Here is a 27870-nt window from a genome sequence, read left to right as displayed (position 1 = left end):
TAATGGTTGTATCGGGTTAATGTATGGTTTCCAATTTCATATGGTTGCAGCGCTTTGTTTTCTTGCCTGAAACAAGGTATATTAGCTCTGCATATTTCGACAGTTTTCTTATAATTAGAAATGGGGTTCATCTTCTCTGCCGTCGGTGTCTCAAGGCAAGATTTATAGCCGGCATACATTTCTCAGGCTCAGAATGTCTCTAATATTGTTCATCATATTACAATAACAGGCGGTTATATTCTAGGACATTCAGAACTCTTGTCTCATGGAATGCTTCTCTTCGCTTGGAACCACCTCTGTCTCTATGGTTGTTTCTTATTATGTCTATCAAATAATAGTCTGTCCTTTAGCTAAAACTACACCTGTGTAGCTATACTAACAGCAAGACAGTAACTAAAGAAACGAAACACAGTTATCATTTGACTATTATAAGTCCAGTGTATATTCATCATTCAGAATTCATTAAAAGCTCTGCAGAATGGAACCATACCTGGTTCGCCAGAGTTATGGACAGGTACTTTAGTAATCACCTGCTTTTCGATTCTGCTCTTCCTCCCAACCATGAGATCCATCTACCAGACTGGATTCTCCCCCCGAGCCATCTTGCAGGCCTTCAACCCTGAACAAGATATGTGCACCTCGTGCCTGGTTATCTGGTCCTCACTAGACTTAACCAGTTTTCTCTTGTATTTCTTTTTCCTTCTTCCAAGAAGATTTCTCTCTCCCTCTATCTGTCCCTACAACACAGAGATTTCCCCCCACCACCAGGACTTTTCCTTCTTCAGTGGGTAGTTTTCAATCAGTTAATACAACTGACTTCTTTCTTTGAAATCCTCCTTTAAGAGGCTACCAGCATTTCAAGAAAATATTTTTTAAATTTCTCAATAAAATATTTTATCAGAGTTTTGTTTGTTTTTTTTTTCTTTACAATCAAACAACAACTACCATTCTATCTTTTACCATAGTAAAATTCCACGTTTACAGCTTCTGGGGTCATTACATCTCCCCCTCCTGTGATTGGACATCGTCCCGATGTCTGTTTTCCCTAAACCAATTCGGGTAAGCTTCTTTCAGGAGTTCTTCATCCTCCCAAGTGGCCTCATCAGGCCCGTAGTGCTGCCACTGCACTTTAGCTTGGAAAATAACCCGCTTCCGCAACCGCACTTCTCTCTGGTCGAGAATGTTCAGTGGTTCGACCAGAACCTCGCCTTCCGGCTCGACCTGCAACCAACAATAAATCTAGTTATTTTCCTGTTTGAGGTCAAGCTTAGCTAGAACAACCAGATTAATTCTTACCCGAACATCTTGCCATTGGATCACATGTTTAGGATCGTAGACGTATTTTTTTAGCACAGAAACGTGGAAAACATTGTGGATCTTAACGTGACTTGGCAGGGCGAGTTGATAAGCTACTGGCCCCACTCTTGCCAAGATTTGAAAAGGTCCAAAATAGCGTGGAGTAAGTTTGGCACACCCCCTCCACTGCAAGGTACTCCTTCTGGCTTGAATTCTTATAAACACATGGTCTCCGACCTGGAATTCCTTACACCTTCTCTTCCTGTCTGCAAAACTTTTTTGTCTGTCCTGGGTGGCCTTTAAGTTGGTACGCACCCTTTTCACCATGTCTTCCATTTCCTTGAGCATTTCTGGACCAAATCTTAATCTATCCTCAGGTCCACCCCAACTTGAGGGTGTGCGGCACTTCCGCCCATACAGGACCTCAAAGGGACTCAGCTGTGTTGACGTGTGATACCCATTATTATACGCGAATTCAACCAGGTGAAGATATTCTTCCCATTGCGTCAGTTTCAGCATCACACATGCTCTCAACATGTCCTCCACCACCTGGTTCACACGTTCCGTTTGGCCATCGGTTTGGGGATGATAGGCTGTGCTAAAGTTCAGCTGTGTTCCCAGTTCAGCAAACAAAGCTCTCCAAAAGGTTGATGTGAACTTGACATCACGATCAAATATTATCACCTTCGGAAGTCCATGCAATTTGAACACATTTTGCATGAAAATATGAGCAATTTGCACAGCCTTATACGTGGACTGTACATGTATAAAGTGGGCTGCTTTACTCAGCTTGTCCACCACCACCATAATAGAATCATTATTTTTCTTTGTTCGAGGCAACCCAGTTATAAAATCCATGGAAATAGTTACCCATTTCCATTCCGGAATGGGTACGGGTTGTAGCAGTCCCACTGGATGTAAATGCTCCGCCTTAATCTGTTGACATTCCAGGCATCGCGCGAGGTATTCAGCTACATTTTTCTTCATTCCTGGCCAAAAGTACTCCTTCCGAAGTGTGGTGACCATTTTTTGGTATCCTGGGTGCCCGGTGTAGTGGCTGATGTGAAATTCGTCCAGAATCAGTTTTCTAAGGCTATCTTTATTAGGTACATACAACCTTTTATTAAAATACAGCATCCCGTCATCATCTACTTCATATCCTTGCTGTCTATCCCTACCAGAAAGTTGTTGTACCTGCTGTTTAATTTGCTGATAATCAGCATCCTGATCAGCTGCTATTTTTGTCTTTTCAAGCAAGGTATTCTGCCATCTACTGACCGAAATCTTGCAAAAGCATTGTACCTTTCGACTCAACGCGTCAGCCACCTAGTTCTCCTTCCCTTTTAAATGTTTAATTTCAAAATCAAACCCACTTAGGAAATCTGCCCAACGAGCTTGCCTCGTGTTTAAGGTGGGTTGACTGAAGTAGTTTGTTAAACTATGATGGTCTGTTAACAACAAAAATTTTCTTCCCAAGAGGTAATGTCGCCACATCTTCAGTGCATGAATAACGGCTGCCAACTCCAAGTCATAGGCAAAGTATTTCTGCTCATGTTCCTTCAGCTTCCTTGATTCGTATGCAATTACTCTTCCTTCCTGCATCAGCACTCCCACACCCTCTTTACTTGCGTCAGTACAAACCACGTAATCCTTATTAGGATCAGCTATACACAGAATGGGTGCGGTGGTGAGTAAGTGCTTAAGCTGCTCAAAGCTCCGCCGACACTCTGGGGTCCATTTGAACGTCTTCCCTTTATTTTGTAAGGAGGTGATAGGGTATGATACCCTTGAGAATCCTTCCACAAACCTTCTATAGTAGCCAGCTAGCCCCATAAAGGACCTGATATCTGCCACGTCCTTTGGTATGGGCCATTCCATTATGGTCCTTATTTTCTCAGGATGTACTGCAATTCCTTCTTTGGTGATTATATGGCCTAAGTATTGTATCTCCTCCCGGAAGAAGTCACACTTACTAAACTTAGCGTATAACAGGTGTTCCCGCAGAGTCTGTAGCACTACTCTAAGATGTTCCTCATGCTCTTCCCTCGATCGAGAGTAAATCAGAATATCGTCAATAAATATCAACACAAACTTATCCAAGAACCTGTGAAACACACTATTCATCAAACACATAAATGCAGCAGGTGCATTGGCCAGTCCGAAAGGTAGCACCATAAACTTGTAGTGCCCATACCGTGTTCTGAAAGCTGTCTTAGCGATATCTTCCTCTTTAATTCTAATATGGTGATAACTAGATCGCAAATCGATCTTAGAGAACACCGTTGCCCCCTTCACCTGATCGAAAAGTTCATCAATCCGGGGCAGAGGGTATTTATTTTTGATCGTGAGCTTATTCAGCTGACGATAGTCAATACACATCCGCAAGGTTCCATCTTTCTTTTTGACAAATAGCACTGGGGCTCCCCATGGTGATACACTAGGACGGATGTAATTTTTGTCTAACAGCTCCTGCAATTGCATTTTTAATTCTGTTAATGTTGGTACACTCATTCGGTATGGTGCCCGTGACACCGGTGCTGCCCCCAGGGTCAGTTCGATGGTAAAGTCTACATCTCTTTTAGGTGGTAACCCCGGTACCTCCTCTGGAAAAACACCTGCAAATTCTTGCACCACTGGAATGTTATCCAACATAGCAGTTTTGTCCTTCTGATTTGCGTAACCCAGCTGAATAGCATAAATCTGACATTTCTTTTTGATGCATTTAGCTAGCTGGGACGCTGTAATGGGTTGGATCCATATGGGGTGCTTGATCCCTTGCAGTTCTTGCTGCTCACCAAGATCATTCTTATAGTAAATGGTTTTAGTTTTGCAGTTTGCCAATGACTAGTGTTTCTCCAGCCAATCCATCCCAATCAGGATGTCATATGAACCCAAGGGTAGTACGTTCAGATCCACAACTATTGGTTGGCCTGCTACGGTTAAAGAACAATTATTTATTTTTGCCGAGACCCATCTTTTGGCTCCCGTAGCTAGTTGAACCAACCACGGATTTCTGAATTTTTCAAATTGTAATTTACACTGTTCCACTATTTTTGGGCTAATATAACTTAAAGTAGCTCTTGGATCAATGAGAACAACAATAGAAAGGTTTGAGATTTTACCTTCAAATTCCACCATGGTCAGCTGGTACTCCGCTTGGCGATCATCCAAGGCTTCGTTAATCCTCGGCACACTACGTGCCACATCTCCCACAGTCGATGCTTCATGAATCTGGGATATCTCGTCCGTACCCTTTCGCTGTGGACAATTTTTAACATAGTGAGGTCCTCCACAACCCCAGCATTGAACTGGAGGTCTGGTCATTCCTTCACCTTCTGGCCTAACAGGCTGTTCACTTATTTTAGTCTCACTTGTCGGCCTAGCTCGGGGCACACTTCTTGCTACAGCTCTGCTGTTCAATCCTTTACCAGCTCCCTTACCTCCATTACTGCGACCTCCTTTGCTGTTTCCAACCACCTGACTACTCTTTCTTTCATTCGATCTTTTATTTGAGGTATCCCCCTTCTGTTTATTCTGCTGGTAACAGATCCTTGCTTTGCGGATAGCCTCATCCATGGTCTTAGGATTGTCAAACTCAATCCTTTCTCTTATATATGAAGGTAAGCTACTCACAAACCTTTGCACTTTGGCCTTTTCCTCCTTAATATAAGGTACATAACGTAGCAGAGAAGTAAAATGATTAATGAATTCGTCCATAGTCTGTTGCCCCAGCCGTAAATCATGGAATTCTCTTGCCTTCTCATCGTAGAAGCGCTCAATCAGGTATCTCTCCTTGAAGTATTTCTGAAACTTCTCCCATGTGATGGTCCGTTCACTTACCCCTTTGACAATTTTGATTTCCTCCCACCACAGGGTTGCTTTACCTTGTAGCTGTAAAATAGCCAGTCACGCCTTCATGTTATGATCATACTCATACAACTGAAAATATTTTTTCATATTTATTAGCCATGCTTCAACTGCTTCTTCCTGTTCTCCATCAAAATGTGTGGGTTTAATTTTTCGAAATTCTCCCTGCAGCTCCATTCTCTGACGTTTTGAAGTTTGCTGTTCTGGTACATTATCAGAATGATCCTCCTTACCTTCTGAATTTCCAGGTCCAATCTCATAGTCTTGTTCTTCTGTTATCTTCTGTTGTTCCGCGCTGGGATTAGATAGGGGTGGGTTCTGCCTATCTGACAAACTCTTCAGAATTCTCTCTTGTTCCACTGTCAAGCGCGCGTTGTTTTCCCGTAGTCTTGCCATCTCGTTTTTCAACTCCTGAACAGTTTCCAGTATTGCAAGATTAGTACTTCGTGTTTCCTCGCCCAACTGTACCCACAGCTCTGGGTTTTCCCGAGGAGCGCTGTCGGCTTCTTGCATTTTTCTTCTTTTCCTAGCTAGCTGTTAGCTGTTGAGTTCCTGTATCTCTCCCCTAAAATAGACAGAAACAATAGTTAATTGATTTATTAACTCTCTATACATATGTATGATGTAATTTCCTGCATAGTGAAACATGTCGTTCCTGAGGCCACAGTGTTGTAACTGGGCTCTGATACCAGTTTGTCACACCCTCATTCACATATACATAAGAAAAAATTTTAAAAGGCTTAAACGATAACTCTACTATGCTATAAAGTTGTTCCTTTTTCGCATTTATACATGATAATTTGTATGCTGCATACTCAACAACATATACTTTATAATTTGTGACTTATAAGCTGCGTTGACCAACGCCTTACCGCGTGTTGGTTTATGTATTGCATTAATGTTTATATACTCGCTGAGATTTGACTAGGGTGGGTGGTATGATATTCATTTACCCTAACTCATCAACCCCTCCTAGTACGCGGCTTATTCAATTCGGCGCGGAGTTTTATGGTCCAGCCGCAGCCCTTGCAGGCGCCAAGTCATCAGTTGTCATTAAGGTTGTGGTCCACACCATGGCAGGTGGCATGGCTTGCCCACTCGGCCATGTGACACCTCGGGTTCTGGTTTCTCGGCTTCTCCGATCCAGTTTCCCACTCTACTTCAACGATCAGGATTCATTCCTCAGATAGAAGGGCTGGGAAAAGCCTGAGGGTTTTAGAACAATACATAACCTCGCTGGAGCTAGACTGGAGCTCATTTGTTTCGCAAAGACTTTCCGACTCCACTCTGATGCTCAGACGTCGGTTCGAATCCACCAGCGTCGTCCTCGCAACCTATTCACTTTCCAGAGTCCGTGGAGTGTTCATCGCAAAGCTTACACAGGTAAATACTCATCCGCATCACCATTTGCGGTTTGCATCCGAGTTAATTTGTGACCTGTTAAAGGTTCATACTGATTTGTTTTCTCTTGCTGGTAGTGTATGCAGGTGGGATTGTTCCAGCTCCTCTAACAACATCGAGGTGCTAGCCCCTACGCCTCAGCTCTCTCGGCAAATACAGGTAAGAGGCATCCTTCTTGTTTTGCTTTCCTCCTGGGTGTGAGAGCTCTCAGCTCCTCCGACCCTAATACAATCGTATTTGTGGTTATTGAAGTCCGGGATCCGGATGCTGGTTCTCTCTCGTTTATTTTTTATTTACGGAGGTATTTTCCCAAGAGGACCCTTACGACTGATAGGGGTTTGTACTCTGACTTGAAACCATGTTCTGGCTCTGGTGAATTGTAATGCACGACAGAACCCATGTACTCAATTTCAGTTATCTATGGATTATTTATTTTGATATACTTACCCTTTTGGCATCCTTGGACATTGGTGCCTCTGTATTTAATTCAAGGCAATTTGTGCGCGTAGCACCAACTTTTGGTTAGCAGAACCAGTCTTTAATATTAAATTTCGTTTTATATACAAATGGTTACGCTTCAAAGTTATACTGTCTGGTTCTTTTCTAATTTACATTCGAGTCTTTACTCTGTCTGAGCCCTCTTCTGTGTTGCTTGCACTTTTAGCAATTAATAATATGTTTTTGCGTTCCGAGCAATGTTAATATGATGTATCGTGTTTTTCTTGCCTACCAATGGTTCCGTTCCCAGCTATGGATAAACTAGCTGTCTCTGCGATGGCAGAGTTTTTTCATATTTACTTATATTTGTTAGAGTGTCGGAGTGGATAGTTCTAATATCTCTGAGTAGTTCTAGTCATGGAATAGTTATGTTAATGATGTATGCGGCTCGATTTATGCAGTGGTGCAATACTTCTTCCCTTCCTTGAAAATATTGGTTTATATCCCGTGTATGGGGTTCTTCTTGATAACATGCACCGATTCTTATTCCGATATGGGTTACCCCGGAGGAAGAATTCCTCTCGGCCGTGCTCACAGCTGCGGAGGCGCCCGCTCTAAATCTTTAACCCTAACATGTACTCTGTTTAATGCATCGTTTATACTTGCTATTCTATATGAGTCTGATTTCTCTACTGCTGTAGCTTCAAATATTATTATTTGGTAATAATGGTTGTATCGGGTTAATGTATGGTTTCCCATTTCATATGGTTGCAGCGCTTTGTTTTCTTGCCTGAAACAATGTATATTAGCTCTGCATATTTCGACAGTTTTCTTATAATTAGAAATGGGGTTCATCTTCTCTGCCGTCGGTGTCTCAAGGCAAGATTTATAGCTGGCATACATTGCTCAGGCTTAGAATGTCTCTAATATTGTTCAGCATATTACACTAACAGGCGGTTATATTCTAGGACATTCAGAACTGTTGTCTCATGGAATGCTTCTCTTCGCTTGGAACCACCTCTGTCTCTATGGTTGTTTCTTATTATGTCTATCAAATAATAGTCTGTCCTTTAGCTAAAACTACACCTGTGTAGCTATACTAACAGCAAGACAGTAACTAAAGAAATGAAACACAGTTATCATTTGACTATTATAAGTCCACTGTATATTCATCATTCAGAATTCATTAAAGGCTCTGCAGTATGGAACCATACCTGGTTCGCCAAAGTTATGAACAGGGGCTTTAGCAATCACCTGCTTTTCGATTCTGCTCTTCCTCCCAACCATGAGATCCATCTATCAGACTGGATTCTCCCCCCGACCCATCTTGCAGGCCTTCAGCCCTCAACAAGATATGTGCACCTCGTGCCTGGTTATCTGGTCCTCACCAGACTTAACCAGTTTTCTCTTGTATTTCTTTTTCCTTCTTGCAAAAGATTTCTCTCTCCCTCTGTCTGTCCCTACAGCACAGAGCTTTCCCCCCACCACCAGGACTTTTCCTGCTTCAGTGGGTAGTTTTCAATCAGTTAATACAACTGACTTCTTTCTTTGAAATCCTCCTTTAAGAGGCTGCCAGCATTTCAAGAAAATATTTTTAAATTTCTCAATAAAATAGTTTATCAGAGTTTTGTTTGTTTTTTTTTACTTTACAATCAGACAACAACTACCATTCTATCTTTTACCATAGTAAAATTCCACGTTTACAGCTTCTGGGGTCATTACACAAGTCTAGAATAACAGTTAAATTAATTCCATTGTTTTTCCTATAGCTAACAAATAAAAGAAAGAGGAGAAAAAGAACCAATATGTATCTCTCGATCGATCCCTCTTCCCTTTCGTCACTCCCTTCCATACTTAACTCACTTGAAATGTACTCGCACACAAGCCGAGACAAAAAACCTTCAAAGCATACATATCTATCTGTTAACTAAACATGTTATAGAATCAAAAGTACAATATACATTAGATAACACATGAATGCGAAAAAGCATAGAACTCTTTATTCTTAGAAGGAAAGATTACAACCCATGTAGATGCATGTCCGATTCAGTGTCATCCTTCCAGCTTCAAACCCTTCTCTTCTTATGAAACAACAATTTGACATGATAAGATTGCTCTTTCTACTATTCTCATTGCAACAAAATTTACTTAGCTTATCAAGTTCCAACCTAGACCAGCCTTTGAATGCTTGGTCAATTTATAGCCGAATGGAGGAGGTTAATCCATTAATGGCCCTCATGAATGCTTTGCCAAAATTGGGAGGTGGTTCCATGGAGGAAGTGATAATGGATTAAGGTTCATTCATCTCCTTCCTCATCCAAAAGCGAGCTCTATCCTTCTAGAAACCTCCAGAAGCATGCATTGGATGAGGAATCCAATGGATTCATTTCAAAAATTTGATGGATCTCATTCATCGTAGGAAAAACAAAGGCTAGGTGTGATGCATAACACCCAGACAGTGTAGTTCCTGCAATGCATTACAACCTGATAAAGAGCCATCCACGCTGATCTTTCTAGGGGCATTTTTTGGATGAATGGTGACATGAAACTCTTGGGAGGTAAGAATGATGTAGGTTAACTTCATTAGGGAATGAAAACCACTAAATTAGGGGTTGATGGAGCCTAATAATACGGATCTGGAAGTCGGGGTTTATGTGCCCAAATTTTCCTGTAACGGTTGCCCCCTAAAGCATGAAGTCGAAGATAACCATGTCAAGTGAGATTCTTTACCACTTGGAGAGAAGGGTTCAAAACAGAAGGCGACCTACATCAATTACAATACAAATATCAGGATACTTTTATTTTTTCTCACAATTTTTAGCTAAGGGAAGGCATACCCATGCTCAACTTTATAAACTTTCATTACATGTACAAATATAGTCATCTACAGATGTAGACCCATGAATGTAAGGCCATTGTACATTTGATATAGTACTCCTGAAAAATATATCACAGCCCGGATGGATGAAACTAGATCCAGTGTCTTCAATCTCATCCAATCTTTCACTCAATGTACAAGTCTAACCATGTGAATAGATGATCTGAGGTCGAACATGGAGAGACATCGTCTGATTACCAGCCAATGATGTAAGCCGTTAATAGACACGAGAGGAATCACCGATAATGATAATGACCCTCAAGGTACTGTAGTACATTCCACATGGTGTGAATAAATGATTTGATGTCAAACACCATACGAAGTCTTTCGGTCAAAGGCTAGTGATGTCAACCTATCGCTGGAAGCAAGAAACCTGCCATTGATGTATGCAAGCCTCAAGGTACTGAAGGGGTGTTTCTAAGTCAACTTCTTGGATGATGTGCTAATGTCGACAAGAAGCGACTCGTCACAGGTGGGCCTTGATGTATCCCACATCAATGATGTGAAATGAGGTAAATGATTTTTGGAGATTTGATATCAGCTGACGACACAAGGTTCAGGAATGGTAGGCATGAAAATGAAGGTTTACTGTATTGTAAAGGATGAAGTTTTGAACTGAATGACTTCTCTTGAACATATCGGCGACACTAAAGTGAATTGGTAGCATTGACCCACGGAAAGATACTTATCAAGGATGTTAGTGATTTACCGCTAAGGACGGTCCTTTTTACCATTGCCAAATTTGTTGGTAGTTCCATGGTTCATTTGGCCACCAAGTCATACATATAGTATGTCTTAGAATGTTTAGAGCCAAAAGTATTCAACTGGTGTGGTGTTGTCCTTTCATCTATGAAAGAGAAACTAACCAAGGTGAAAAAAGGAAAGCTCATAAATATCAGCTATGGATCAATCGTGATCTCTTTCACCTTGGAGAGAATACCTCCCTTGCAGCCACAACTCAGTTCACTAGGTGTATCTTGACCAAGAGACACATGGTTGCAAAGGTGGACAGATCTAATGGATAGGCATGGTGCCTACTCTATAATTGTTTTTACCTCTACATTCTTCGAATGGTTCAATCAAAAGAGATGATCTTCACAAAATATCCATATTCAGGAATGGATTTCCGTGGCAATCCAGATTTACCACTACCAGCTGGAGCAATGTGGGGTGCTATTGGTAAATCGTTTGACCAAGTGTTTTTAACTTTTAATGTTCTTGCATCTTATGTGTTTTTGATTAATTCCAATACTAACCAAAATAATTTTTTTATGTACACAGATATTGGACCTGTTCGACCGGTGGGAGACCCACGAGATGTAGCTAGACCTACAAAAAGATCTATAGGGAGAGTGATTCTCTGAGACTTGGATTTGGTTGAGGCTCTGGCTGAATTGCAAAATCACATAGAGGGTTTAACCCTGGGTATTCTACATATTTGGATTGAGGAGCTACCTATGCAATTGCAACGCCACACCATCGGTCTACTAGGTCATTGGATGAGACTTTTTCACATGATAGCACAGGCAGTGACCTACTATCATGAGCACCACTAGCTTACTAAGATAATTTTTGCATACATTTAGTTTTTGGGTCAGATGACCAATTTTTATCTTGGACACAAAATGCTTGTAAAAACCTTTTACAATTATCTTTCATGGTTTTATTATGGTTGAGTGATGTAATCCTATTCAACTAATGATGTTAATTGAAAATATTTACTTTACATGTGTTGCAAATGTCTATTTAACACATAATTTTTTAAAGAGTTGGTTAATGTGTTTAGACTTCTAGAAATATGTTGATATTGAATAAACTCGAAATACCTTTCCACAATATGAACTCTAAGGAACATATGATGAATTGTTGGGCTTTGGACAGTATAAACGCCAGTAATTTGTAGCACAACGAGCTGCGAGTCCAGCCTAATGATAATTCGGCGAATGCCAAGTGAAATGGAATCAGAGAGAACTTCAATCAACGCGCTATACTCAGCGATATTTTTTGTTGATCGACCAATACAAATCCCTCTAATGCCCATTAACTCACCGCTTGGATAAAAAATGGCCCATGTTGCAGAAGATAGGTTCTGCATACTATGACTAGCACCATCGGCGTAACCAACCCATGGTTTCGAAAAGTTTGACATCTGCAATAAATGCGAAGTGGACTACTTAACCAAATAAAAACCCTTAAAGAAACACACTCACATGCAATCCAAGCATATTTACATGAGTTTTACCATACTTAATTAAGCATAGTAAATTTTTAATTACAACCCTTTTGTGGGCTTAGACAATGGAACTCCGTCATAATCTACTAACTTATAGGCACCTTTTGTCAAAACGCGCTTAAAAATATAAGGGCCCATCTAAAGTGGTTTAAATTTTCATGCACCAATTTTATCTGACTCCCGATTGTAAAGCAAGACCAGGTCACCTTCTGAGAATACTCGAGGCTTGCCATTTTGATCATATTGCACCTTTATCCGTTTCTTGTGCGCTTCATTAGCCAATGCAGTATCACGATGGGTTTCATCCAGATGGATTAATTCAAAGAAACATGCTTCTTCCTCGAAAGTGTCAGGTAGTAGGTCAACTGCAAGTTTGAGTGATGAAATTTCACATTGAATCTGTTAGCATTTCTCACCAAGGTTCGATATGTGCACAAGGCCGAGTACATGATTAAATGCTAGTTTATTTTGTGAACTCCAATCATTCATTGTAACATGCGCTTAAGGACCTTGTTGATAGCCTCAACTTGTCTATTAGCTTGTAGATAATATGGAGTAGAACTATCATGTGACAATCCTAATTTGGAAGCTAACTCAACCATCATGTGATTGCGAAAATGCAACCCATGATCTGTAACTATAGCCTGTGGTACACCAAACCTGGCAACCACGTGGTTGAAGAAAAATAATGTAGTCGTTTCACCGTTGTTGTTTAATGTAGGCATCGCCTTGACCCATTTGGTAAAATACTCAATGGCGACTATAATATACCCATTCCCCCCGGTCACGGTGGGGTTACATGTCATGAAATGGATGCCCCATTTTGCGAATGGTCCAATAGAAACTACTGGATGCAAAGGTGCAGGCGGTAATCTAGTTTTCCGATCTAATATTTTACATGCATGACAACTTCTGACAGCAATTATGCAATATTTCAATATTGTTGGCCAAAAGTGTCTAGCATGGAGAATTCTCTGTGTTGTTTCATTCCGGACACATGTCCACCACAAGCACCCGAATGACAATCATTCAAGGCTTTCTCGACATCCTCATGAGTGAGGTACCTACATAAAATCGTATCAATACCACGGCGATAAAAGCATGTCACCAATGATCAGATAATTCTTGGCTTGGTATTTCATACGTTGCTATTTACAGCTAAAGGTATCGGGTCGGAAAGCTTGGGTCTCGAGATAGATCAGTATATCTCCATACCATTAATCACTTGATGAAATGAGAAATATAGACTCATCCACGATTGATGTTTCTGATGTTGAATCATTGGAGGATGAGGGAAGTTCAGAAAGTAGCTCGGCAAATATGAGAGATTTCTTTGATTTAGACCTGACGAATTCTAAATCAAATTCTTGCAATATAACTATCCACTTCGAATACTTGCCCCCAGTAATTGACATGACAAAATGTATGTCATAGGGTTGCAATCGGAGATAATTGTAGTTTTACGTAGTAGAATATAGTGACAAAATCTCTGCATAGCTTGAACGACCGCTAAAGCTAACTTTTCGACATATGAATACTTTCTTTCTGTATCATTGAGACTATGGCTAAAATAATATACAGGATGTTCTATTCCATCTACTTCTTAGACTAAAACCATTCCAATGGTTGTATCTGCAGCTGCGAGATACAAGTAATAGTCTTGTTGATAGTTCGGGCATACATTAATGATGCTCTAATATGCGAATCTTTAAGAGCACTAAAGGAAGCTTGCACAACCTGATCCCAATAAAAGGGTACCTCTTTCTTCAACAGAAGTGTAAAACCTTTAGCCAAATCAGCATTGTTTGGAATGAACCTCCTCAGAAAGTTACCCTTCCCTTGAAGTTTTTGTAACTCTAATAAGCTCAAAGATGGAGGCAAGTCAAGTATTGCCTAAACCTTAGTTGGATAGAGTCAAATTCTATCTTTTAAGACCACGAATCCAAGAAATCAACCAGATCCAACACAAAACACACACTTGTGCAGATTGAGTATTATTTTGTAGTGTCGGCACTGTAAGAAAATTGCTCTCAGATGCTGCAGGTGATCAGTCCGCTTTTGTGAATGAGCAGGAAAATCATCAAGATATGGTTGTACAATGTTCTTAATGTCATGGAATGCATAATTTATTGCCCTCTTAAATGTATCCCCTGCATTCATCAAACCAAAAGGTAGCTTTCTATACGTGAATTTGCCCTAGGGATAGATAAATGCAGTTTTTGACTAATCGTCTGGGAAAATATTGATTTGATTGTAACTGGAAAATCCATCCATGAATGAAAATATTTCAGACCCGACACATTCGTCAATAATCTAGTCGATAAAGTGTGTAGGATAATTGTATTTTGGACATGATTTATTTACATCCAGTAATCAATGCACACTCAAATTGTTCCTTATTTCTTCATCACGGGAACAATATTTGATACCTAATCAGTAAGAGGTACAGGATAAATGAAGTTAGTACTTTCAACCTCTATCTTAATGGCAGCAACTTTCTTTGGATGTATAGGTCGAAGCCACTGTCGTACTAGTTTGACATCAGGGTACATTTTGATTTGATGTTCAACAATGCTTTAATCAATGCCTGGCATCTCCTCATAAGACCATGCAAATATATCTCTAAATTCCGGAAACAGAGCATGGTAAATATCAAGTTCCAAAGGAGAACAACATTTTCCGACATGAATGCTTTCTATAACGTTAGGCTTGGTTGAAATGTCTATAGAAATGGTTTCTTCTATGTCAGAAAAATTACGCTCAAAATATACCAAATCTTTTCTAACAGAACTTGAAAAGAAATCAACAATCGAAGGGTGTACTAGCTCATATGAACAATCTTCCATGGAATCTGGAGGAAGGGAATGATGATGATAACATTCCAAAGGTTCTTCTCCTATCATTATTGATTGGATGATTTCCTCATCTGTAGAATATATACAAGAAAAAGGATCAAAAGAAGTACCGTATTTAAGTGAATTATCTACCCATACAATTGGCTAATGTGGATCTCGAAATGCCACGCAAGCAAGAAAAATTGATTGCTATGTAAGTTCGATGGGACTTAGTGGCATAACCTCAGCCAAAATCTCGTCTTCAACACTATTGGTGAACCTCTTTATATGAGAAGAAGTAGAGGATAACATATTACATGTCTCGACTCTCGCAACTTCCAATGTTCCAGATGGTGGAGAAAGTGTGAAAGTACCCATTAAGGACGGATCTTTAAAAAGACCTACACCAACAGATTGAAGTGAAAGTGGGCATCCGTTAACAAATGGAATGCTTCCCATAACTTGAGAACAGAGGCAAAAAATGATGTTTGTTTGATAACTAATATTCCACCTTTATGAGGAAATGCAATCATACAAAGTTACATGGAAACAGCAGCAGTGATAGCACAAACCCATGGTCATTGTTGGATAGGTAAATCCCCTCTGCGGACAGAGGTGATCCCACTAGCCTAAAATAGAACTAGCCACAATCAAACCACGCTGCTACGCAAGTTCCTAGTTATGCATCAAAGGTGAATTAAGAAGACCAACCTGGAATCCAACGCTATGGTTGAAGCAGAGTTGATATTCCCGCTCCCTCGCTCCAGCAGATCATAAACGGACACCTGCACATGCAAAGGAAGAGACAGATACCAACATAAAATCTACCAAGGCACAACTATATTTCAGTCAGAAAGGAAATAAATCAACACATCACCATAATAGACAATGAGATTGGAACTATAATAGCAGTCGCTCATTAATTAATAATAAACAAGAAAAGTTACAACCAAGGTTCTGACGTTGAACCTCTCCTGGCTGGGCGAGCAACTATATGTGTCTTGCAATGTATCTCCTCTCTGGCAGCATAACCTCTCTATGCTTCATTATCACTCATGATAACCACAACTAGCATTCCTCCAAGAACTCAAGAACTCAACATCTAGCACTCCATGACTAGCTTGTCAAATGCATAAGGACAAGCTTATATAGATGAAGAAGGGAGGAGGATACGATGAACTGGGACACCTATTGTGGATTAACATTATCCCCAAAAGCCATTAAAGATGGAGATAGGTTTTGAACTCGACATAAGACTGATTTTTTATCCTCAAAAAGCTCCATGTAATGAAGGAAACAACAGCCGGGCATGCGTTAAGGCAAAAAGCATGACCAAACTTGGTTGGCGCGACTGTTGCTCTAAGACAGAGCGCCAATGGTCACGCCCTCTTTTGAGGATCTCCATGATTGGTGCGTGTAAGATACTGTGAACCTGCGCCAATGGAAAAAGAGCATTTTTTAGGGATAATCTGTAGAAGGTGTCTTCAGGGAACATGAAGTACATACTCAGGGGAACATAATGCAAGTGTTTTTAGACTTTGTCACTTCTTATAACTCCCGGGATGAGTCCTCCAAAGTACGACAAGAGGAGTAACAGGGATGGTGACAAATTACTGTGTAACAGATGCCCCCTAAAGCATGAAGTTCGAGAGGTGGAGAGGGGTGAAATGCTTTACAAGAACACATATAGAGAGCTGCCGCCGAGGATCTGTGTTAAGAGACATGACTGATATTTCAATTACATGATGTACGTGGTATGGTCGCAGCCATCCATAAGAGAGTACATAAATAATCTAGATCCATAGTATGGACGCAGCCATCTGGTTAGGATCAATGAATTGACTCAGGTATGGTCGCAACCATCCAGTGAATGAGTCAAGTATCAAGAATCACGCCTGGATTAAAACAGACACAATCCAGGGTCTTGCGCTCCATCTCGACCCGAACAAGAGTACAGGTTCAAGCATGTGAATATATGAGCTGAAGTCGAACATGCATGAAGATCGTCTGATTACCAGTCAATAGTGGAAACTGTTAACAGACGCGAGAGGTACCACCAATAATGACAATGGTCCTCAACGTACTATAGGTACAATCTACGGCGCGTGAATTAATGATCTGAAGTCGAACACCCGTAGAATCATTCGATCGGAGGCCAATGATGAAAACCTCACGTCGAACACGAAGAACCTGCCATTGAGGCATGCAGGCTCCGAGGCACCGGAAAGGAGTCTCTAGATCAACTTCCTGGATAATGAGTTGAAGTCGACAGGAAGTGACCTTGATCGAAGGTGGGCCATAATGTTTCCCACATCATCGACACGAGACAGAGAGATAATGTTGTGAATCAAGATTATGCGAACTATCAGAGGGAGGTTGTTTATTTGTAGAGGTCAACTTCTCTTGAACATATCGGCGGCACATTAATGGAATCGGCAGTATTTGACATCAATGTATCAAAGGTCATGATGACGAGGCAATGAGTGGATGAGAGGTCAAATAAAGTACCCACGTCCATGGAAGCAAGTGAAAGATATGAGATGAAATATCCCCACCTTGGACACGAAAGCAAAAAAGTGCCATGTTCAAGAGCGACATACTGCCGTCACGGTAATAATTATGGTTCAAAAATTTTCTTTTCCCCCCGCCATTTCTGGCGAGTACCCCAGTTATTTTTAACAAGCTTGATGGGGATAGCATATGCTTGTGTTGTGACAAAATCCGATGTCATTAAGTTTTAATGAGTCTGACAAAGGAAGAACTCGGCGTCTTTTCATGTTTAGAGAGTTTGAAAAGACAGCAGAAAAGGAAACTCCAGGGATGTCCTTTTTCGTAAAGTTGTGTCTCTCGGGCCCGAAAAAGTATAAAATAATACCCGAAAGAACCGCCCGATCATTATGATCGAGGAGTACTTTTCATAATTAGTGATTTTGACCTGAAAAAGTAAAAAATCGGTCAAAACCACATCGTTTCGTAACCATTAACGAATTTGAAACGACAAAAACCCGGTAATCTCTTTATGTTTTAACGGTCGACAAAAAGAACTTAAAACGACCGCCCCTTATTAACATTTAACGAGTCAAGAGGAGCGACTCGGCAATCTTTTCCTCTTTAAATGGTCAGAAAAGAGCTGAAAGCAGACCTCCATTTTTATTTTCTTTAACGAGTCAAAAAAGGAAAAATACTCGGCAATCTTTTCATATTTTACGAGTTAGAAAAGAGCGTAAAGGTGACTCGTCCTGAAGGAATGAGTGGTATAAAGGGTAGCGACTGGTTCCGGTAATGGTGGAACTTGCTCGAAACATGTAAAGGTTAAGAGGCTGGCTAATAAAACCACTCATCGCTGCAGTTCCTCAGGAAAGGATAAACAACCAAGTGAAAGCGTATGATCGGCCAAAGAGATGGTGGCGATGGAATGAAACAACCAAGGCTCATCTAGCAGAATTTAGCAGATAAAAGGCAATCACGGGATGTAAATCAGGTAAAGGCAATCACGGGATGTAAATCAGGTATGGGTTCATTTTTTCCACAAGCTTGAACCGAAAAACTATGCTTATTAAATTTTTGCATGCCCCCAGCATGATAATGCAAAATCGAGGTACATGCCCCCCAAGCTTCATGGCATTCACGGAGTGGATGGAATGAAGGTTTACTTGGAAAGACTCGATTTTGAAGGAGGATGCATGCCCCCCCGGGCCTCAGTCACGCGCCCGGGTCAACTGCCGTCATCAGAATGACGGAGTGGATGTTGAGGCATTTCCTGTGGAAATAAGACCATTTAGGAATGGTAGATGACTATATGTGAAGTGTGAACCGGGGAATGAAAGTTGGTCTACGACCTTGATCGTCCTTCCTTCGTGCGGAAAACACATCACTCTGAAGAGTGAAGACACAATTGCACGTATGCGATAAATATAGTCTCGTCCAAGGAGTAAATTGTAATCTAACGGACCTTGGACTACCATGACGCCTATTTGAACAATCTTCCCTTCTAATGTGATAGGTACATTGGGAAGAATTCCTAAAGGTCGAGTTGTTTCTCGATGGAAACCTGTAAGGTTTCTCATCTCAGGCAGAAGCAGTGGGGAACCAAGTGCTTCCCAAGCTATTGAAGAAAGGATACTCACAGGAGATCCCTCATCAATAATTGTACCGGCCATAACCATGCGGTAGACTTGGACTATAATTCGAAATGGTATGGAGGCTGGTAACTGAGGATTGACTAGTTGATCCCAATTGAAGGAAACAACTAGGTTGCTTGGAGGTGGGACTGGATAGACAGCCGGATATGATTCTGATGGACTTTCTTCCTGGTGCGAAGGAATGAGAGGGATGCTCACTTGATCATTAGAGTCTATGTTGATAAATAGAATTTGGATAGTGGGATATTCATTCTTTGCAGTGATAACATCATCTGAGGAGGTAACTTCGGAAGGAAAAACCGGGTCACTTGTAAGCTGGACCTTTTGACTTTTGTCTGGTTTGGATTCAGATGTAAGATCATCTAAGGATGGAACTTCTGTAGGCAAAACGGGGTCACTTGTAAGCTGGACCTTTTGAAAGACCGGGTCAACTGTAATCTGGAACTTTGGACTTTCGTTTGGTTTGGACTCAGGTGGTTCATCTTTGATGATAGAGTGGTGCGTAGATGATGAATGTAAATCAACACTCGTTCCGACCAGGGACTGGTCTGGAACAGGCGGAGCACAGGTAGGTTCAGGAAGAGAGGGCTGGGCCAAAAAGGAATCATGTTTGATCACTTGTTTAGTGGAGAGATGATCTGCAGTTGCAAAAAGACGCTGATATCCAGCGGGTAGCTGGGGTAAGGGAGCCGACAGACTTTCCAAAAGACGGGAGGCTTCATCCATAAGTGGACAAAGGCAAAGGAGATGATTACCTTCACAAAGTCGATAAGGGAAACGAACCTTCCCTTTTCTCTTACCAACTGATAAGGTATCGTCGATCTGCGACGACAAGGGGTGAGTCGGGTCACGGGACCATATATCTAGGATCCTGGGAATACCAGGACAATCAGAAAGAAAATGGTCCTCCTTGCATAATCGACAAGGAGACTTAGCCTTCCGCGGAGAAGAAGAAGGTGGTTCCACTTCAGATATTTTCGTGGTAGATGCGACCTTTCCCTTAGGAGACTTCTTCTTTTTGGTCTTCTTCTTCTTCTTCTTAGCCACCTGGTTACTGAAATCCAAGGTTTCACTAGGCGAAGTAGAAGATGAGGACGCAGCAATGGGCGAATAAGGGAAGGGGTCCACCTTAGAATCAACATGGTGTTGTTCGGGTGGAGGTGGTGGTGGCGGAACAGGAGTTATCACACTCGAGACCACCGAGTTTGAAAACAACCATACGGGTAAACCAATGGTCAACCCAGGCAAAGACAATGTTGCGATATACTGAAAACCGACATTTCCAACATAAGGAAATGGACGAGGGTTCCCATCAGGAGGAACACCTTGGCCGGTGGGCGCCGGGAAGGCTGCCATTGAACGAGAAATAATCCTACTCAAGCTAACGCAAACAAAATCTAATTGGGTAGATGTTATCGTGGCCAATAAATTTTAAGACACTGAACTTAACCTTTTCATTTTTTAAGAGTCGAGAAAAGGATAAAAGATGACTCTAGTCTCCTTCAAATATTTAATGAGCACGAAGTGACAAGACGCTCATAGGCACCTTTTCTTTTAGGGAGTCCGAAAAGGATCAAAAGTGACTGCTCTGGAATTCTAGGTAGAGGGTGTGCCAAACTTTTCGCAAAACCACAGAATACTTTTTAGGGTACGGGTGGTCGATCTTCGTGAATGTTGTGTTCACTGCATTGCGAATCGTAGGGCGGCTGACACGGCTTCCTATGGATAAAGGCTTTATTCCTATAGGGGTCTCCCAATATATACACGACGGTACGTGGGAGCACAGTCCATATTGGCACCTATCGTTTCACCGTGGAGGGATCACCCAACCACTCGACGATATACTACCAGGTTTAAAGACGCCGGAACACGTCTCTAACCTAGACCTCTATAGTATTCGCGTTATGTTCCAATGCGTTGTTATGTTCATTGAGTTTATTTTAAAGTTTATCTTCGATTATGTTTCAGTTTTTTGGTCCTACCGTATGTGATATATCAGAAACTTCTTAAATGCAAACTATATGCCAAAATTATATCATTTGATTCGATGAATTCTATATACAGGAGGGTTGAGATCTTTTCACAAATGAAATGATCACTCAACAAACAACAAAGATCCTAATGCAGCTAATAACAAGAAATGAAATTTTTTCTTTTTCTTTTTAATAGCAACAAATAACAATAAACGCTAACTAATATGATGCAAAAGATATTTTGTTTTTCTTTCCTTTAAGATGGCATGAGGCATTTAAACAAATCTTAAGAGATATGCACAATTCAAGTTCACTCAATAAAATAGAACCAACTCTGAAACACCAAAATGAACTATGCAAGCAAGGAAAAACACAAAGACTTTCAATGAACCATGTAATCTAAGTTCAAATGAAGTCAATTCAAAGAGGCTAGAAGTGAATCACTCAGAGTATAGAAGATCAAGCTTTGACAAATCAGTGGATAGGTGCAGGACACAACCAACAAGCTGACTGGATAATCAAAAGACCGAAACTTCCCACAGAAGGCTAGACATGCAAAGTCACTAGATGTTCTAGGGCTGAGGTGAAAATCAATAGAAATAAGCAAACAACTGAAGGATAAAGGCTAAGACCAGTCAAACAGAGGTTCAACACACTTTTAGAGGCTGTAAGAGATATAAAAAGAGGCTGAAAGAGCTTTCCACCCACACACAGGCAAAATTTACAGGGCTGGCGCGACTGTCAGCCTACAACTTGCGCTACTACAGGATTGGCGCTAGTTGCTTTTGAGCAAAATGCGCCAACTGGCGCGACTGTCAGAGTAATAACCACGCCAATTAAGCTTGCCGGCTAGAAAAATAAATGATACGACCTCAGGTCGGGTTGACAGTGCTCAGATGGGTCAAACAGTAAAGAATAAACTCAAAACTGACCCAGGAAGCTCATTCACTCAAGCAAGCAGAAGAAAATGAACATGCAAGACAAACGCCAAATAGCTTCTCCCCAGTGGAGTCGCCAAATTGTTGGATAGGTAAATCCCCTCTGCGGACAGAGGCGATCCCACTAGCCTAAAACAGAACTAGCCACAATCAAACCACGCTGCTACGCAAGTTCCTAGTTATGCATCAAAGGTGAATTAAGAAGACCAACCTGGAATCCAACGCTATGGTTGAAGCAGAGTTGATATTCCCGCTCCCTCGCTCCAGCAGATCATAAACGAACACCTGCACATGCAAAGGAAGAGACAGATACCAACATAAAATCTACAAAGGCACAACTATATTTCAGTCAGAAAGGAAATAAATCAACACATCACCATAATAGACAATGAGATTGGAACTATAATAGCAGTCGCTCATTAATTAATAATAAACAGGAAAAGTTACAACCAAGGTTCTGACGTTGAACCTCTCCTGGCTGGGCGAGCAACTATATGTGTCTTGCAATGTATCTCCTCTCCGGTAGCATAACCTCTCTATGCTTCATTATCACTCATGATAACCCACAACTAGCATTCCTCCAAGAACTCAAGAACTCAACATCTAGCACTCCATGACTAGCTTGTCAAATGCATAAGGACAAGCTTATATAGATGAAGAAGGGAGGAGGATACGATGAACCGGGACACCTATTCTGGATTAACATTATCCCCAAAAGCCATTAAAGATGGAGATAGGATAGAACTCGACATAAGACTGATTTTTTATCCTCAAAAAGCTCCATGTAATGAAGGAAACAACAGTCGGGCGTGCGTTAAGGAAAAAAGCATGACCAAACTTGGTTGGCGCGACTGTTGCTCTAAGACAGAGCGCCAATGGTCGTGCCCTCTTTTGAGGATCTCCATGGTTGGCGCGAGTAAGATAATGTGAACCTGGGCCAATGGAAAAAGAGCATTTTTCAGGGATAATCTGTAGAAGGTGTCTTCAGGGAACATGAAGTACATACTCAGGGGAACATAATGCAAGTGTTTTTAGACTTTGTCGCTTCTTATAACTCCCGGGATGAGTCCTCCAAAGTACGACAAGAGGAGTAACAGGGATGGTGACAAATTACTGTGTAACAGTCATCCCAGTAAAATGTTGTAATCAAGGGGTCCGTCAACCACCTCAATCTCAACAGTTACCGTTTTTCCCCCTAGTTCTACTTGAAAGTTATTCAAAATCCCACATGAAGTATAAGTTCTTCCATCAAAAGCCTTCAATGTGGTTGGTGATCTTGACAACGTAGGTGACCCCAGTGTTTTCCAGCAGCTCATTGACATAATACAGGTAGAAGCTCCCTCATCTATGATGGTTCGATGAATATTTTTGTTGAGAGCTTTAACTTGAATTAGAAAAGCTAATTGAGCTGGTAATTGTGGTGTATATCCTGAGTGATTAAAAACCACAAGATTAGAATCCGTTGGATCTATTCCACCTATTACTGACAGTAAAGCCTGCTTCTGGGAGGGGCAATTCTACAATACCTCAAGCGTTGACATAGTAGAAGGAGACTGAGCAAGATCTTCTACTATATTATAATTTTGAGCAGCTCGAGCTCGAGGGTTAAATGTTGATTTATGCACAACTCCCTTAGGTGGCTTTATTGTTAATTCTGGTGCAATGGGTAGTGGAATATTTTCTGATGCGGTCGAAGTCAAAGAACCAGGTTGATCAATGGCCTGATTATTTGACGACGATGGTGGATTACCATAATATTTATTACGTGTCTGAACCAAAACTTCATCTTTAGGTTTTACAATGGATAACATTAATACTTGGGATGTGGAAGAATTTTCAGTTACAACCATATTGGTTTCTGGGTTTGAAAATGGATCTGTCAACACTGCTGATGTGGTAGAAGCATTTAACAATTTAGAAACTTCCGAGCGGTGAGGGAAATCCCTTATAAAATGCTCGTTATCACATATTAGACATGGATAATGAGGTTTCTTTACCGAAGTAGGGGAATTAGATGATTTCTCTTGAGGAGGGTCTTTTGTTTTCTTTTTATTCTTCCCTTTCTTCTTGGTTTTTGGTTTCTTTTGACTTTTACCTTTGCTAGATGACATGGAATTAATCTCAGAAGTAGGAACCTCAGGTGCATTTATAGTTTTATTTTTAGTAAGTGATTGACCAGATGGTTTACTTGCCATTTGCGTGCTCAAGGAACTGATCACACCATCTCTGGCATGAGAGTCCCTATTCGATGATGGAGGTGGAATGGATTGATTTAGGTGCGGTGCATGTGGAATTTTGTCATAGAGCATGTCAAATTGCGTGTAAATTAAATCTAAGTATTGGTCATGAGCAATCACTTTCTCTTCTATAAAAACTCCACCTTTAGCCACATCCTCAGTGATAGATGGCAATAAGGACTTAATGAACCACTCAGCTAAAAGTTGATTAGGAACATAGGTTTTAACCATGTGACGATGACGATGCCACTCATGAATATGATCTGATATGTGAGTAGAAGTCGATTGCTTAAAGTTGGTTGAAAGTTCCATTCCAGTTTCATATCTAATGGGTAACTGGAAGTGGGTCAAAAAGGTAGTGGCTAAATGGGTGAAATTATTAAAAGAAGCTCTCGGAAATTCAATATACCACTTAGCAGCCAAACCAATGAGCGTTCTTTGGAAAAGACAAAGTCTTACCGAATCATCATTCAAGGAGTTTGAAGAACACCATAAATGATAAGTCATAACATGATTTGACGGGTCTTCTCTAGGATTTCCACTAAACTTTGGAATATTGGAAGGCAACTTATGAGGAATTACCGGCCACAAAGGTGAATACAAAATGGGATCATTTTTGAGCCGATTTAAATCCGATAATTCTAGGGTTGCCACAAATGGAAACTGCCAATTCAGATCAAGTTGAGCACATCCAGGATAGGATGGAATTGCCTGTGCCATAGGCCTTTGCATACCCGCATAAGGCGGATATCCTTGATAAAGTAGTGGGACATATCTAGTATATGGATTAAAACTAGGTTGACCTTGCATTTGTCCGTAACCAGGTTGGGCTTGATACAAAGGACCCTGATATGCTTGATATTGTCCTTGCCCAAGTTGAGCTTGAAGAGCAGGCCCATACTGAGGTTGGACATTCTAAAAAGGAGGGTGTGGATACTATGGCTGCCAAGGTTGTTGGGGTATCGGTTGTGAAGTTTGATATTGCCCCCCAATGCCAGTTTGACCATGCCGAGAATAAACTAAACCTTGGGAAGAATTGGAGTTGAACCTTGGGTCTGAATTTAGAACTACTCAGAGATATTAGAACTATACAATCAAATATCAATTAAGAACAGAGATATTAGAATGGGTTTTTTGTACAAATCACTGTTAGATTTTAAACAGAAAAATGCCTAAATTAGAGTAAAATGTCTTAGGTGAAAGAATCCTTTTTTTCTTATTATGGGCTTTGAAATATTTTATTTATTAACCGCATTTTCCATGTTAAAATGCTATTTTGTTATTAATATATTTTAAATACACATCAAGCTTAACTTTTTGTAGTGAAATGTTTTACTTATAATTACTTCCAAAGTGAGAGTGAAATATTTTTTCTTCATCTCCTTCATACTTAGATTGTAATATTATCAAAGAGAATAAATAGAAATTTGAGAGTGATACTATTGATGTTTTATAATGTTTTTTATTGAACCTATCACATATATATAATTTTACTAGACGCCCCATATTTTTATTTATAGTATATATATATATTTAAAAGGGATACATGTGAACCCAATATTGAGCACACAAATATTACAATGCTTCTTGGCCCAATTAGTACAACCATATAAATTAAAAGGCTCGTAGATGTTGATGGACATCAATCCATAATAAGCATCAAAACACTTACTTCATCATAACTCTAAAATAATCACATGAATTAACTAAATTATAACTTTATTTAATATAATTAAGATAAATAATATTATCATTAGAAATAAAAAGAATTAACATATAAGTTAAACATATATATATATATATATATATTTAAAAAAGCATTTAACAAGATTCTTAACCATGGAGATTCACCCTCACTTCATCATGGAGATTATTAATTTGTAAATAGATTTTTTTACAATACCATGGGCCAATACCATGGATTGCCAATACTACGAGCCAAAAAAATTGTAAATGATTTCATATGACACTTGCTTATTTGTCATTTTTTTAATTAATGAATTTAATTAAAATGGAAAAGAAATGCCTAACTACTTTGGAAATATTCTATTTATGTATACTATTAAAAAGATTCTATCATATTTTATGAGGGGTAAATCCCTACCATCCACCTAATCATTATTCATAAGTAAATTAAAAGTTTAGACACCTTATTCTAGAATAGAAATAGCTACCAACATATCTAAATAGGAGGTAAGTGTCTTGGTTGCTATTGAGGCTGATTAGTCATTTAATTTATATAGTTATGCTATTGATATTTAAATAGATAGGTTATTAGAATTTTTAAATTTTTTTAATACATGAGAGAGTAGGATTTAAGATAATAAAAATATTTTTAACATTATATTTAAAGACATCTAAAGCCAAAAGGGATCAATTCGAAAATTAATATATAATGTGATTGTGTCTCGAATCCAATATTGAATAAATGTTGTAATACTCTATCTTTTCATGTTATATAAACATTTTCGCTATATAAAATTATAAAAATAAAATAAAATAAAACAATAAAATTAATAATTGCATTAAGTATAAAAAAATGTTGTCAAAAATATCCATAATTTTTTTATAATATTCTTTTCTGATATAGCTTATTTAAAAGCTTAAATTTTGTTGAAAACACAAGCTGAATAGCATGCCTTTCATGAGGCTCGACACTATTTTTTAGTGCTAGCAAAAATGCCACGCCTTTCTGAATCTTGATTCCGTTCTCAACTATGGATGACGGCTCTTTCCTCAAACCATTTTTTGTCCAATATGATTTGATTCATTTTCTTTCAAATTGTAGTCTCCCTTTTCACGCATGTGTGTTTTCCTACCTTTCATGAGGTACTAGCCCACATTTAGCAAGAGTAAGATGGCACAGAAGAAAACAAGCAAACAGTTGATGGTGACATTGTTTTTATTGTCATAAACAAGTTATGATTTGATTCATTTTCTTTCCAATTGTAGTCTCCCTTTTCACGGATGTGTGTTTTCTTACCTTTCATGAGGTACTAGCCCACATTTAGCCAGAGGAAGGTGGCACAGAAGAAAACAAGCAAACAGTTGACGGTGACATTGTTTTTACTGTCATAAACAAGTAAATTCAAAAAAAATATAGCATATTAAAATTAATTATATATAACAGAATTATTTATTTTATCTCCCCATTAGTTCATTTGTTTTAATTTTTTTTCAGCTATATTTAATACGGGCGAAAGTAATTTAAGTATAAAATGGAAAATATATATATTTAGAGAGATTTATGGAAGAAAAGAATGAAATACCGTATTAATTTATTAGTCTAAAGATGAAATAAAAAATAAACAAAATGGACAGGAAAATATATATTATAAATTGTAACAAGAAGTACTTTATTTTAATTCGGAGTATATTAACACTCTAAAAATCATTTGCAAATAAAAAAAAAGTTGACATTCTTGATACTTTGATAAGAATAGATCTAAATTATTTAATAAAAAATAGATCTAATTAATAATTAATAATATATATATAAATATATATATATATGTGGGGGGATTGAACCAAAAAAAATAATATTTACAAGAATTATAATTATATAGATATTAGAGATTGAACAAAAATTTTGATATTTATAAAAAATTAATTTGGTAGTGGTGGACATTTTCT

Source organism: Pinus tabuliformis, chromosome X, assembly GCF_031772625.1.
Source record: "Pinus tabuliformis cultivar Carrire ecotype Pingquan chromosome X, CPIR1, whole genome shotgun sequence".
Taxonomy (NCBI): domain Eukaryota; kingdom Viridiplantae; phylum Streptophyta; class Pinopsida; order Pinales; family Pinaceae; genus Pinus; species Pinus tabuliformis.
This window is presented reverse-complemented; position numbering follows the sequence as displayed.